General features: G+C 36.2%; 2 protein-coding genes across 24 annotated transcripts in view; one reads left to right on the forward strand and one right to left on the reverse strand.

Moving 5' to 3' along the window:
* LOC112540394 (uncharacterized) overlaps positions 1-8803 on the reverse strand; it is a 93415-nt gene extending 84612 nt beyond the window's left edge. For 7 of the 9 annotated variants that reach the window (XR_015796177.1, XR_015796170.1, XR_015796174.1 and 4 more), the window contains exon 1: positions 8665-8798. The gene's annotated coding sequence lies outside the window, so the exon portion shown is untranslated. Of the gene's footprint in view, positions 1-8664 lie in introns of all 9 variants that reach the window. The other 2 variants (XR_015796179.1, XR_015796171.1) reach the window with 2 other exon arrangements.
* Positions 7450-13456, forward strand: part of EYA4 (EYA transcriptional coactivator and phosphatase 4) — a 146595-nt gene continuing 140588 nt past the window's right edge. For 3 of the 15 annotated variants that reach the window (XM_088140984.1, XM_088140943.1, XM_088141004.1), the window contains exon 1: positions 7466-8641. The gene's annotated coding sequence lies outside the window, so the exon portion shown is untranslated. Of the gene's footprint in view, positions 8642-9082; positions 9215-13456 lie in introns of those variants that run through there. The other 12 variants (XM_088140963.1, XM_088140974.1, XM_088140986.1 and 9 more) reach the window with 9 other exon arrangements.

Here is a 13456-nt window from a genome sequence, read left to right on the forward strand (position 1 = left end):
TTGATATTTATCAGAAAACAGTCAGGGCTTGATGTTCATTCTGAAATTAAGACCGCAGCTGTGCCACATTTCACATTCACTTACGTCTCTCACGAGGATACCCCTTGTCTCAAATTTGGGTCTCTAAAGAGCTACCTTATTTTTCTCCCTGCTGTTCCATCTCCAATTATTAGCAATTGTGGCACTGAACCTCTTCCCCATTGACAAATAATGCTTTGGAATCAGACCTGTGGGAGCTGTTAGTTATCGAGAGGGTTTTACTTATCCAAATGAATGGTTGAATGACATGCAGTACTGTAGTCCCATATACTTCCTCTATTTTCAAGTCCTCATTGCTAGGAAAGGAAAAAGGGACTAAGCCGTAGGAATCAAAATCCTGATATATGCTCCTGAGCACCACAGGATTTCGGGAGGTGGTGCTTAAAGAGGTGCCACCCTTTGGAAGATCACAGATCTGTTTGCCTCTTAAATTAAACATATTATCTTACCAAGCCATTTCCCCCCCCACCCAAATAAATGATCCAAGCTACATATAAAATAAGTATTCTAAGCAAATGTTTAATTTTAACCAATAGTGATTCTGGTGGTAACAAAAAGGTATATGGAGCAAAGCTATCATTTTGTCATATAGTCCCTTAAATCCGTATTGCCAATTGTGTCTCCTGAAATAGCAAAGGTAGACCTTCTCATTGCAGAGGGATTCTTTCCAGCTTCATGCTTGTGAAAGTACTGAGTAAAACTCTGCATTTCCAGTAGAAAAGCCAAATCAGAGTAAAGAGCACTTCAGAGAAATTAAATGAAATACATCCTACCTTTTATCAAACTAAACAAATATTCAGAATTCTTTGCAATATATGTAACTTTGGATTGCTAAAATCTTCCATGCATAATTTTGCATAGTTTTATCAATTGCAGTTTTCACAGCTGTTGTGTTATTTGTTTTGCAGCTCTTTTGTCATGTGCATTTGGGTCATACAGCAATGTTTTTAGCTATCTGAGCTGTGTAGAAGTCTATGAAAGATAGACTAGTTAGATGTGTGTGTTTTTAAAACAAGTATTTATGGTTGGTTGCACAGTCAGCCAGATGTTTAGACTGGATTTGGCATTTGTATCCCCGTTAAATCCTTCCCAAGGACCTGGGATAGGCAGATGTTGTTTGATGGTGTTAGAGGTATCATTGCAGGATGTTCCAAGTAAAGCTGCCTTTTGCAATTGATTGATGGTGATTTTGTCAATGCCAATGATATTCAAGTGGGCTCCAGATGTTTTGGGATTGCACCTAAGTATTTATTGTTGTTGTTGTTATTACTAATTGTCTTTGAGTCAGTTTTGATTCCTAGTGACTACCTTGACACATCCATGCAGTATTCATGGGAACATTTTCAGAAGTGGTTTGCCCTTGCCTTCTTCCTAGGGCTGAGAGACAGTGACTGGCCTAAAGTCAGCCAGCTATGACTAAAGCTGGACTAGAATGCAGAGTCTCAAAAAGCAGGGATAAGTTGTTGATTTGTGTTAACAGATGACATTGTTTGCATTTCATTTTTTTCTAATTCAGGATAAATTCATCTTTAGATGAGATTTCAAATATAAAATTAATTACAAATAAAGATTTCTATTTTTCTTTTTAGCTACTGTAAATGTTTCCATTAGCAAGATTTTATAAAAATATACATTTTACTTAAATTGATGTAACAGTGTATAGTTGATCATGCTAAAATGCTGTATAAGATTTACAGTAAGAAGTTTTCTGGCACATTTTATTCAAGTCCCTTCTTTAATTTTTTTTGCAGAAGACTCACCGGCTACCAGTTTGAAAACTATACACAGTCATGTGCACATAAAATTCATATATTTAAATATGTGTAATTTATTTAAAATATTCTAACATTACTATTTATCCAAAATATAACATCTTATTTACAAATACTAAAAATAATAACCTGCCATACAATTTAATTCTGAATACTTTTTATTTCTTAATAAGCAAAAAGATGTATATGTTAATTTAATTCTATAAGACAACTTCGACATATAATGAACAGTAGTATTAGTTTATTATTAGTAAATAAAAACAATATGCTTTTGTGCTATTTTGTGCATATAATAAAATATTTTAAAATAAAATGACATAGTATACAAGGAAAAGAGAGGTGAGGAGTGAAGAGGAAAGAGGAAAGAAACAAGCTCAGGCAACAGATCATAACTTCTATAATATATATATATATATATATATATGTGTGTGTGTGTGTGTGTGTGTGTGTGTATTAGGAGATAAACTACCAATTTCGTACAATTATATTGTTAGAAATCAGTACACCTATGCAGGCAACATTTCTAACTAAATTCCTGAGAAGATTGTATCTTTAAAGCTGGAACTCAGGCATTGATTATTTGGACAAAATGTCAAAACTAAAAATTACTAACAATTAAATAAAAATATCTATTAATTATGCCAATAAATATTTCTATTAATAAAAGAATTATAAAAATTGGCAATATTTGCAAGAGCTTAAACAATGAAATAATTGCTTTGCTTTTGTGTTTGGTAGAAAAAATATTGTGAACTATTCTTAGAACTTTATATTTGACTGACTAATAATTATTTACAAAACATTGTTGATGATTTCATAAACTCTTTTCATAGGACTGTTAGCAATTTTGAATCCTCCTATAATCTATAGTATAGACTGAAAAAAATGAGATTATATCAATAGTTGAGTTTGCCATGAAAAGCAGAAGAAAAATACATTTACAGAAATATTACTATTATAAAGAATGCAGAAAACATTTATCAGGTATTTGGATTGCTATTCTATTTATTTGTAACTTAACATATAGTACCTAGCCTCAGTCAATAGACAATGCAACAATTATCAAGAGCCAGCACAGGTTTGTCACAAACAAGTCAGACTAATGTTATCTCCTTTTCTGACAGAGTTACTAACATAATAGATCAGGGGAATGTAGTGTACATCAGTGTCTCTCAACCTCGGCAACTTTAAGCTGTGTGGACTTCAACTCCCAGAATTTCCCAGCCAGCATTGGGAATTCTGGGAGCTGAAGTCCACACAGCTTAAAGTTGCCAAGGTTGAGAAGCACTGGTGTACATTGTCATCAGCAAAGCATATTGGTTTATAAGGGTATGCTATGATGTGCCCTTAGTCCTAATTTAATTTAATTAAAAAAAAAATATGTATAAAATTTGAAAAGCACTGTTTTAAAAGTCTTAGAAACTGAATGAGCTTCGCATAAGATCTTCCTAATTTATATAACACAAAATGTAAACCAGAGCAGTTATATACCATATAAACTTATATTGATGGACATTATTTTTAATGTACTAACTAAAAGTGAAGAGGAGGAGGAGGAGTTTAGAACCCTTTTGCTAGCCTGGAAAACAAAAGTAGTTGTAGAGTTTGAAAGACAGTAGGAAACATATTTATTTAAAAACAAAATATATTCACCCAGCCAATATTTCATCATTTTATCAATGAGGACAGACTGTTGAATGCTAACTAATGATTTGTTGAAATCATTATTGGCTGGAATCATTATTGCTTCACTCAGTATATTTATAAACAGTTCCACCTCAGATTGGAATGGAGTATCAAATGGAGTGCCACTGGATTCTGTTCAGGACCTTGTGCTGTTCAACATTTTTATTAATAACTAAATGAAGGGACTGAGGGATGATTATCAAATTTGCAGATGACACAACACTAGAAAGAATGGCTAACACTTTGAAAAAGAAAGAGAAGATTCAAAAAGACACATGCAGTGGGATAGTAGGCTACAACACACAGGATAAAATGTAGAAGCCTGTATCTGGAAAGGAAAAATGAAAGCCACTAGTATAGGATTTGGGGTTGGGGGAAATGGAACCTAGTTTGGCAGTGGTAGATGTGAAATGGATCTGGATGTTCTAATAGATCATAAACTGAACATGAGCCACCAATGTGATGCAGTTGCTTAAAAGACAAGAAGCATGGAGACAAGATCATGGGAAGTAATTGTTTTGCCCTCTCACTTGGAATATTGTATCCAGTTTTGGGTACTGCAATCTAATCACATCAACAAACTGAAGCAAGTTCAGAGGACCACTAATATGATCAGTGGAAATGAAATACTATGAGGAATTAAAAAAAAAAACTTGGTGTATTCAGTTTTCAGAAGAGGGAGTGGATTTGTTCTCTGTTGCCTTGGAAGGCAGGATCAGAACCAATGGGTTGAAACTACAAAGAAGATTCAGCTTAAATATTATGAGGATAAGAGCTGCCAATTAATGGAATAGGTTGCCTCGAAATATGGTTCTACTTCAATGGAGGTCTTTAGAAGCTAGACAGCCACCTGTCCAAAATGCTTTAGTAGCTCTTCCACCAAGAGAGGGGCTGGAGGTCATCTTGGACCTCAGGGAGCAAGGTTTTCCAAAGAGCTGTCCAGAATTGTCTGGAATGGGGCAGTCTACAAATTCTTTCAATCATGATTAAATCCTCAACTGTATCATCTTTATTTAAAGTGAATTAATTAAAACATAAAATTAATGAGTTAATTATGTTAATTCAAACTACAATCCTGTATCCATTTACCAGCTATTAAATCCCATTAAGCTCAACAGGACTTCAAAATCAATACTGTATATACAAGACTGTGTTATAAGATACTTCAGCTACAGAAGTTATTTTCACTTGCCAAGTAAACAATAAAAAACAATTTCAAGCAATATTTAACAAAGAAAAAAAGAAAATCATTTTTAAAAAAATGTTAATAAAATATTACTTTCCTTTACACCTGACCATCATTGTGTTTCATACTGCTGCATAGCAGAAATGACCTTGTTCTATTTTAACTTCTGTCTATATTGATCTTATAAACTTCAAAGGGCAAATTAGTAGCACTTCACATAGAACAACTGCATCACACGTTAGAAGTGATGCCTGATTCATGCTTCTGTAAGCGCTGTAAAACAATGGAGAAAAGTAATGGCAACTAATCTGGGTGTAGGAAATAAGCATAAAGCAAATAGATAAATAAAATGATACATTTAATAAAATTCAATAATTTGTTTGAGAGTTTAAAGTCAGATCACTTAGACGAAAGCCATTTATTTAAATATCTAAAACAATTTATATTTTATGATTAAGCATGTTTTTAATATTTGCTTAGATATTTATCATAGAAAGTAATACATTCAATTTTTAAAGTAACTCATGCTTTTAATAGAAGAGGAAAATAGTAAATGTACAGGCATAGCTGAAAAGTTTACAGTATATAATTCCCAATATTGGGAAAGGTAGTCTGTAAAATCCATAGAAAACATTTATGACGAATGATTGAATAAGGTGTCTTTGTCTATAGCAGCTGGTACTACATGGCCAACCTTGGCCCACCTCAAAAAGATAAGCAGGGTCAGACCTATTTAGTCTGTAATGAGTCTGATGAGAAGTTTTCAGGAAATCCCAGGGCTGCTGTTAGACTATGAAGTTAAAAACAATATAAAACAAAACTGGAAGAAAGGAATGGTAAACAACATTATTGTTGCCAAGAAAAGTACATGAAAATTATCAGAAGTCGATCTCAGCTTGTAAGAAGTCTAATAATTGTTTGGCTACCTTTCTTCATTTTGCTTGACAGTTGAAACAAAAATAAAAATATCCCGTTCCATTTTACTTTGTGTGAATTTGAGCCTCTGAAACACTAGTGAAATTCTCAGTATATGGTCTAGCACAGTTTGATGAAATTGCTTTGAGATGAAAAGAAGCCTGTGTTGGGCAGGACAAAGAAACAAAGAACCTGCACTGGGCAGGAATAGGTCTTCAAAGAATCTCATCAAAAGAAATTGTAGTTTGTGGCATAACATGAGATCTGAGCATGTTTAAGGTCATAGAGACAAGAGTCTTGGAAAGCAAAAAGCTTGTGTCATTATGGATTCCAAGTACATTCTATAACAACTACAAATTGAGAATTGCTTATAGTATTTGTTGCATTTGTAGATTATTTTCCTTTCATCTAGCTGAGAAGGATACTTGAGGCTAATTCATACTTTAATCATCCTTACGGAGGAACCACAAAGCCAGGGCCAGTAACATGGTGCTTAGGTGAGGGGGTGGGGGGAAAAGGCAGATGAAAGTATAGTCCCATCATCATCATCCTCATCAACTTTGAAATACCACAAGTTTGGTGTTTTTAGCTGTAAGATACCAATACAGCCTCCCTTCTGGAAACTGTTGCAAACCTAAACAAACTAATGCACTAAAAAGCCATGGATTTGAAATCAAGCGAAACAGAGATGGCAGATCAGCTGATCCATACCCGAGTAATCTTTCTGTCTCACCTGAGATCCCTCACAATCTGCAAAGCTCTGGCTTAAAGATGTACTTTCTAAAGTACATTTTTAAAAGATAAAAAGAGACATTTTCTTGCAACAAATGAAATTAGAGGTTTAGAGCACGCTGTTTATAAGGCACACAGATACATATACAAATAAGTGCAATATTAATAGTTTTGTTTGTTCCTTTGAGTCAGTGTTGACTCTTGGCAACTGCTTAGACAAGTCCCTGCAGTTTTCTTGGCAAGATTTTGGAAGTAGCTTGCCATTGCCCACTTCCTAGGGCTGAGAGTGACTGGTCTGAGGTCACCCAGCTGGCTTTCTGCCTAAGGTGGGGCTACAACTCACGGTCTCCTAGTTTCTAGCCCAGTGCGTTCACTACTACATCAAGCTGGCTCTTTTTTAATAAAGTAGCAGCAGCTAATACATAAAGGACAATAGTTAACTATTTTAGAGTTATCCTGAGACATTTTGGTGGCTAGTGCAGACAATTCAAATATTTTCTCCAAGGAACAGGAATTTATGTATTTATTTAAAACCCAACTTTTCCACCAAAGAAGCAGAAATGAAAGGTTCCAATCTTACGCAATTCAATGAGCAAAAATGCAGGAGTAAAAAGATATGGGATGTCATGATTGATTGATTTGCATTATTTCAGTACCCCCCAATTATTTCAATTCTACCCAATCATATTGACCATTATCATTATACAATAAGAAATTATTTGCTACCCTAATATACATCCCCTGGTGTGAAATGCTAATAGTACCACCAACTCCAGGGCAATTCTACTTCAGGTACAGCTGAATGTGTTCCAAAGCCCAACACAAAATCAGTGCCTATGCTTACCTTAGGGGAAGTCTCCTGCATATTTATTTCCATGGACTACCTAACCAGTTGTTTCTGAGAAGTTCACAAGATACGTAGTGTCAGCCACTCATCCTTATTTGTCCTCTGGCATTTGGCAATCACTGAAAGCACCACTTGACATTTCATTTGTGTTTGCAGTAGGTGATAGGCACTAATAGACTTCTCCACCCCCGAAAATTTGCCTTCTTGGCTTTGACTCTATGTTTACATCCAACTCAGTTGTTGGCTCACTCTGAAATCCACATAGGGTAGAAGGGGAACCACAGTGCTCTCTAGTCCCAGGCTTTCAAGCTGAAGAGAAGCAAACAGAAGTGCATTTGGGCAGAACTACCCACTGCCAGCCGTGGGCAGTGATTCCTTTTCCAAAATGAAGTAACCAGTTTACAACTTGCAAGAATCCGGACATTCAACAGGCTTTATATGGCCTAAGAGAAATTGGCTAGTGGCCCTGCACTTGACAACAGCCTATTTAAGAACAAGCCTCGGTGCCTCAGAGTCCATTCTCTTATGTTGTTCTTGTAGGTCTGTAAGTGGGAGGACAGAAACGGAGGGGGGATTTAGGTAGGTGTGGCCTTAAATCCTGCGAGTGGAAGAGCTGAGTGTTTGCTTACTGTTGGGCAAGTACAAATTACTACTCCTTAAGATAGGAACGCTTCCAAAAGGGGAGCGCGTCAGTGTTGAGGAACACCGCGCGAGAAGCTAAAGAGAGCACGGCAGGCTCGCCTCGCCACGCAGTCCCGTCCGCAAGGGACCGCGGGGGCTGCAGTCCGAGGGCCAGCAGCCACGTGCCGATTCCCTCCAGCTCCCCGCGATCAACCAATAGTCACGCGAGAAAGCAGCCAATGACAACGAGCGGCTGTCAGCTGTAAACACCGTTCCTCCCTCCCTCACCTCGCACTAGGCACGCACGCGCCAACGTTCTGCTGCTTCTGAGCGCTGCTCCCGAACTCGCAACAAGTCGCCGCACAAGTGCAAAACGAGGAGGCATCTCGAAAATTGGGCAACGTGGCGCGCGCTTTTTTAAAAACTTTTTTTCCCCCCCGGACACTCACTTCTGGGTGTTGATCTGAGATCTAGTCTGCCTTACAAAGAGCGGTTTAAGAGGAGAGGCTTTTCTGAAAATTGCGAGGAGCAAAACTAGGGACACCTCAAGAGGGGCACCTCCAGAAAGTAAGGATTTTCTTTTGAAGTTTTAGTTGGCAGTGCGGTTGAGTAAAAGTCCCCCTCTATACTTTTTGTCCCCGCTCCTCAGTTGTAACTTTAGCGCGTGAAGAAAGACGGGGCGAGGGTATAACTTCGGAAGGGATGTTCCTCCTCTTACTTTAACAAAAATAGAGTTGTTCAAGAGGGGACCTTCGACTTGGAGTCGGGGAGAGAATAAATAATACCGAAGCGAGCAGGAGCAGCAACTGTAAGAATCTGTCGTAGGAGTCCTGGCAGGAAAAGGTGGGTGCAGTTATTTTCCTTACCTTTCCCGTCGTTTCTCTCTCCGTCCTCTCCAGCTCCCCAGCCCTCTTTCCGTGTGGCGGCGAACTGGTGGGGGAACCCGTTTGCTCCCTTGTTTAGCCGTGCTGTGGTCTGCTTTGCTTTGAAAGAACAACAACGTGGGAAAGTCTGGCGACTGAAACAGAAAAAGCTGCTGACAAGTGGCGCCTCTTGCTAGAACGGAGAGTCTCGTTCGGTGCCCCGCGAGCGGCTCAAGTCCATTTCGCCCTTCGCGTCACGGGACTAGGCGTGGAGGGCGCGCGCGCGTGTGTTTGGGTCTCGCAGGAAACCTGCGAGGGTTTCTCGAGAGGGCGACTCTTGCGGGCCGTGGGCTCTGTCGGCGCTGGGTTGCTGCCCTGGTGCCTTTTCAGATGACGGAGATTTCGCCTTTGAGTAGGCCCTCGGAATAAGACGAAACATTTAGAAAAGTTCGCTTGGCTCTTTCGCGAGAATTCCCAGTTCACCAGGCTGATTCCATCTCGGGTTTCTTGCCTCCGTTGGTTATGTCACTCTAATAACAAACGTGACATACCGGTAAGAGAAAACAAACGACCACTTTTGATGCCCTAGGTGGTTCCTCCTCGGTTTTCGTGTTCTGTTTCAAAAGATCGCTTGTTTTTCTAGCGTTCTGTTTCATAACTGCTCGACTTACTTGCTTCAGACAGGGACGGAGTGGCGTTTCAGCAGGGAACCGTCGTTGTCGGAGTGGGGTGCCGGGTGGGGGACCGGAAAAATCGTGAAACTCTCCAAAACTCTGGCGGGGGGATGTTCTTCTAAGTTACTCGTATTTTAAAATGGAGAAACTCTGTGCCAGCTTTTTTGGAACAATCGGGTTTTTCTTTCCCCCCTAACTTGGATTATAAATCTTGAAGCTAAACTGTGCATTACTTCGCTGCATTGGAAACCTGGAACTTTCCAGTCTGCCTTCATGTTCTTCCTGAAGAAGTTAGTTTGCATTTATAAGCCATGCAAGTCTTAATAAGGAGGTTTGTTTTTAGACTTCGAGTAGCATACGAAATAAAAAATGTATGGGGTGCAAGCTGCTTCTCTGTATTATTTATTTATATATTTTTTAAAACCCCAAAACATTTATGGGTGCATTTAAACTTACAGCTACAAAACATATATTAAATTCCTTTCCCTCTTCCTGTTATTTTGGGGTACAGAGGAATTGACTTTGCTGATCAGGTGAGTGAGGTGCAATGAATACTATACAGTCAATGGCTTATGTTTTGATCTTAAAGTACTACCACGTGGAAGACTTTCCTGTGGCTGGTCCTCCTTGAAATAATTGTTTTTATTATTTTGTATTTAGTCCACAGGCTTTGGCCATTAATTGATGTTGCTGCCTTCTCATTAAACACTTAGGTACAGGAGAAACTGAAGAAAGAATGCTTGCTTTATGGCAAAATAGTAATGTTCTGGACTACTCAAACTTAGCACTCTTTCTTCTGTGCAAAATGCTGCAGCTGAAATGGTGAAAAAATTTAATGCATCCAAGCTATTGTTGTCTGTTATTACTGTTGTTGTATATTGTTGTTCTACTTGCAACTATTTCATTATCATGTAGTGACATTGGCATACAAAGTTTTGACTTTCCAAGGACAACTATTGACTGAGGAATTTGTCCACCTGGAAGAAAATTACTGTCACTAAAACCTGACATAAAACTGATCTATATTCCTGTTTTTTATATCTGTATGTTTAGAACGAACAAGAGTTGACAAATGGAGAACAGACAACATAATTAGTAGTTTTGAAATATGAAATTAACTTTACATTAGAATAATATGGGAAACATTGATTAATGGAGTTAGTTTTCATAAATGTATGTATTAGTTTGGTTTGAGTCCTGTTCCAGCATACATAGGTTTCCCTGCATTTAAGGCTTTTGTATATCCTTTATTCTCTAACCAGGCTTTTGCGATTAGAGTGATAGAGATCCAAACACTATTTTTTTTTCTTTAGTCTGTCAGCATTACATTCATAGTCATGATACAGACAATATGTGAATGTACCATGTTTCATTCCAGTAGTTACATTAGGAATGCAGATATATTCCTTAAATTCATCCAGTCTCTGTTTAAAATAATGCTTTGCGTTTTTTGCTTTGTTTATTTAAAGATTTTTTTATTAAGCAGTATCCAGTCAATTACCAATACTCTGTTTTGTCTGCAGCGGTTTTTTTCCTCAAGGTATCCTTAGCATAAAATAAAAACGATGTGCTTATAGCTTTGTGATAAGCATAACTGGTAATGTAGTACTTCTATAGTGAGGTATGCTAGCACTAATTCAGTACATACTTTTTTCTAATGAAGCATAATAATTTTGAATTCCTCTGTAGTAGGAACCTGTTTTGACAGTAATTTAAGAAGAATTGACTTATAAAATTCTAGCTCATCCTGCCATTGCTTTTAACTCCTTATTTGTACAATCTTTATAATTATATAATAATAATGTAAAACTTTTAAGCTCTATTTTTAAATACAAAAATATGGAAGTTCTACTGATATCAAAGGGATTTCTTAAAGTAACTATTAAAGGTCACAGTATTCTTAACGCAGAGATGTGTAGAAGCTTAACTTTAGCAAATACCGTTTTCCCCCCAAGTTAGTTAAATGATTATATACAATATTGTATTCTTATTCATTTGAACGGGGCAGAACCAAATTATCTTGCAAGTGATCATGGACAAAATCTACTGATACACTTATTTTACAGAAGAGGGCAACTGCAAACCTACATATTAAAGTGAAGGTTTATTAGATATTTACCTTCTGATTTTCAGGTAGTACCACTGTTTCATCTTGAGTGGGGCATAATTGTATTTATTAGAATGACTTTTGGTAAAGTTGTTGCTATAACTTAAAAATGAAGATGTCCAAACTCTGCTTAGAGAAGGGTTTTTTTTTTTAACCTGAGGAGTTTATTCAGCATACTTTTATATAGCAGCTGCTGATCATATTTCATAGAGCTGTTAAAGCACTTAAAACCTAAAATTAGGTACTGCCTGGTAGTAAATATTTCCAATTGCTGCTTAAAGAAATAAATGGAGAAGTTATTCTCTAAAGTCCATTGCTGAACAAAAGCAGGTACATTTTAAAAATTAAACAAAAAGAATAGCTGAAATAATTTATTTTCTTGATGTAATATGCTTTTAGTCTCTTTTGTGAAGTGACTCCACTGCAAAGAAACTCTTAAAATACAGTTCAGTATTTTAAAAATGCAATGTTGTCATTGCAAGCAATTGTTTCATAACCATTTTTACCTCTACTTAACATTTGTTTAAAAAAATAATTTACATTGTTCATCTGCTTTGGGCAATGAAATCTTAACTGATTCCTCAAACTCACATTGCAAACGTGTGACCAACTTGAAATTTTATACAATAACATCTGAAATCTGCATACTGTTGTCTTTAATTATTTTATTATGAATTAATACAAATGAAATAGTGTGTAAACCTGTTAATAATGCCAAGGACTAAAAGGTGTGACTTGAAATTTGATGTCAAGCATAATAAATACTATTTACTCTACTGATACATTGTGTTTATTAGTAACAATAAGCTCTATATAATGTCTTAAATCATGCCATAGGCTTGAACATCTTCATGACTTCAAGCCGTATCTTGGGAATCATTCATAAAGGTATAATTATAAATATTTATAATAAGTATTTGTTGCTTTGTATAGTAGTTTTCAACAGTGCTTCATTGTTTTGCAGCAGAAGTTACTTTGTGAATATTTAAAATTGATCCATGATTTAACTGTAAATGGAACAGTTTTACCAAGGACACTTTTCAAAAACTGAATATTGTGTAAATATTAGCTGAACAAAACTTTTCCATATCATTAAAATACTAATTGATCTTAAAAGCATATCCATAATAGCTCGTTATGATACTTAAAACTTCATTAATTACATGTTCTTTTAAAGTATTGTTTAATCTCATTGTTTTGTATAAAATTTTGGTTTAATGGTAAATCTGGATATTAATAATACGTTTGTATGTTTTCTTAAAAAACGCTGAATATAAGCTTTATTTTTTTTTAATTCTGTGCTCTAGCACATCAATGACAAGATCAGATATTTCTGCTTTCATTTTAGATTATGCAGTTTTATGCCTGAACCCTAAATGTTTATGTATCTTAACCATGGCCTATTGAACCAATCCAGCTTTATAAATTGGGGCTTAATATTTCTGTACCTCAAAGATATGATAGTCAAAAGAAATCACACTTTGTAAATTTTTGATGAAATAATAAGCTATGGTAATTCTCCCCCCGCCCCCATATCAAAAGGCAAGAGGGACAAAAGCAGTCCTTTTGCAAGATGAGACCATGGCTTATTGTGGGGTGCAAATGGAACAATCATTCTCCATTTAACATCAGTATTTAGAAATTTAGAATCTTTTGAATTGTTATTTGATTACATACTAGTTTTTATTTTTTATTCAAGTTGAGAGTTGACCTTTGTTGCTTACATAATGTTTGCATATTTGTTTTCCAGTAGAACATTAGATTTCAACATATATAACCAGTTATTCTGAAAACTTATTTAGTTATTCTTAAATACTTTGCTGGGTTAGTTTAGACAAATGCATTTCATTTGTGTTAAGTCTTCATAAACAAAAGGGAACACTAAATTCTAATAAAACACTAATAAAGCACTATATAATATATATATAGTAGAGCTTTTTGACTTGTTGCTCCTTGTGAAGTGACAGTAATTGCACATTATATTATTAGACAATATTTCAGTGCCAACAGAGGA

Source organism: Python bivittatus, unplaced genomic scaffold, assembly GCF_059951505.1.
Source record: "Python bivittatus isolate LINGU-HERP-01145 unplaced genomic scaffold, Pbiv_v1 ctg000020_np1212, whole genome shotgun sequence".
NCBI lineage: Eukaryota > Metazoa > Chordata > Lepidosauria > Squamata > Pythonidae > Python > Python bivittatus.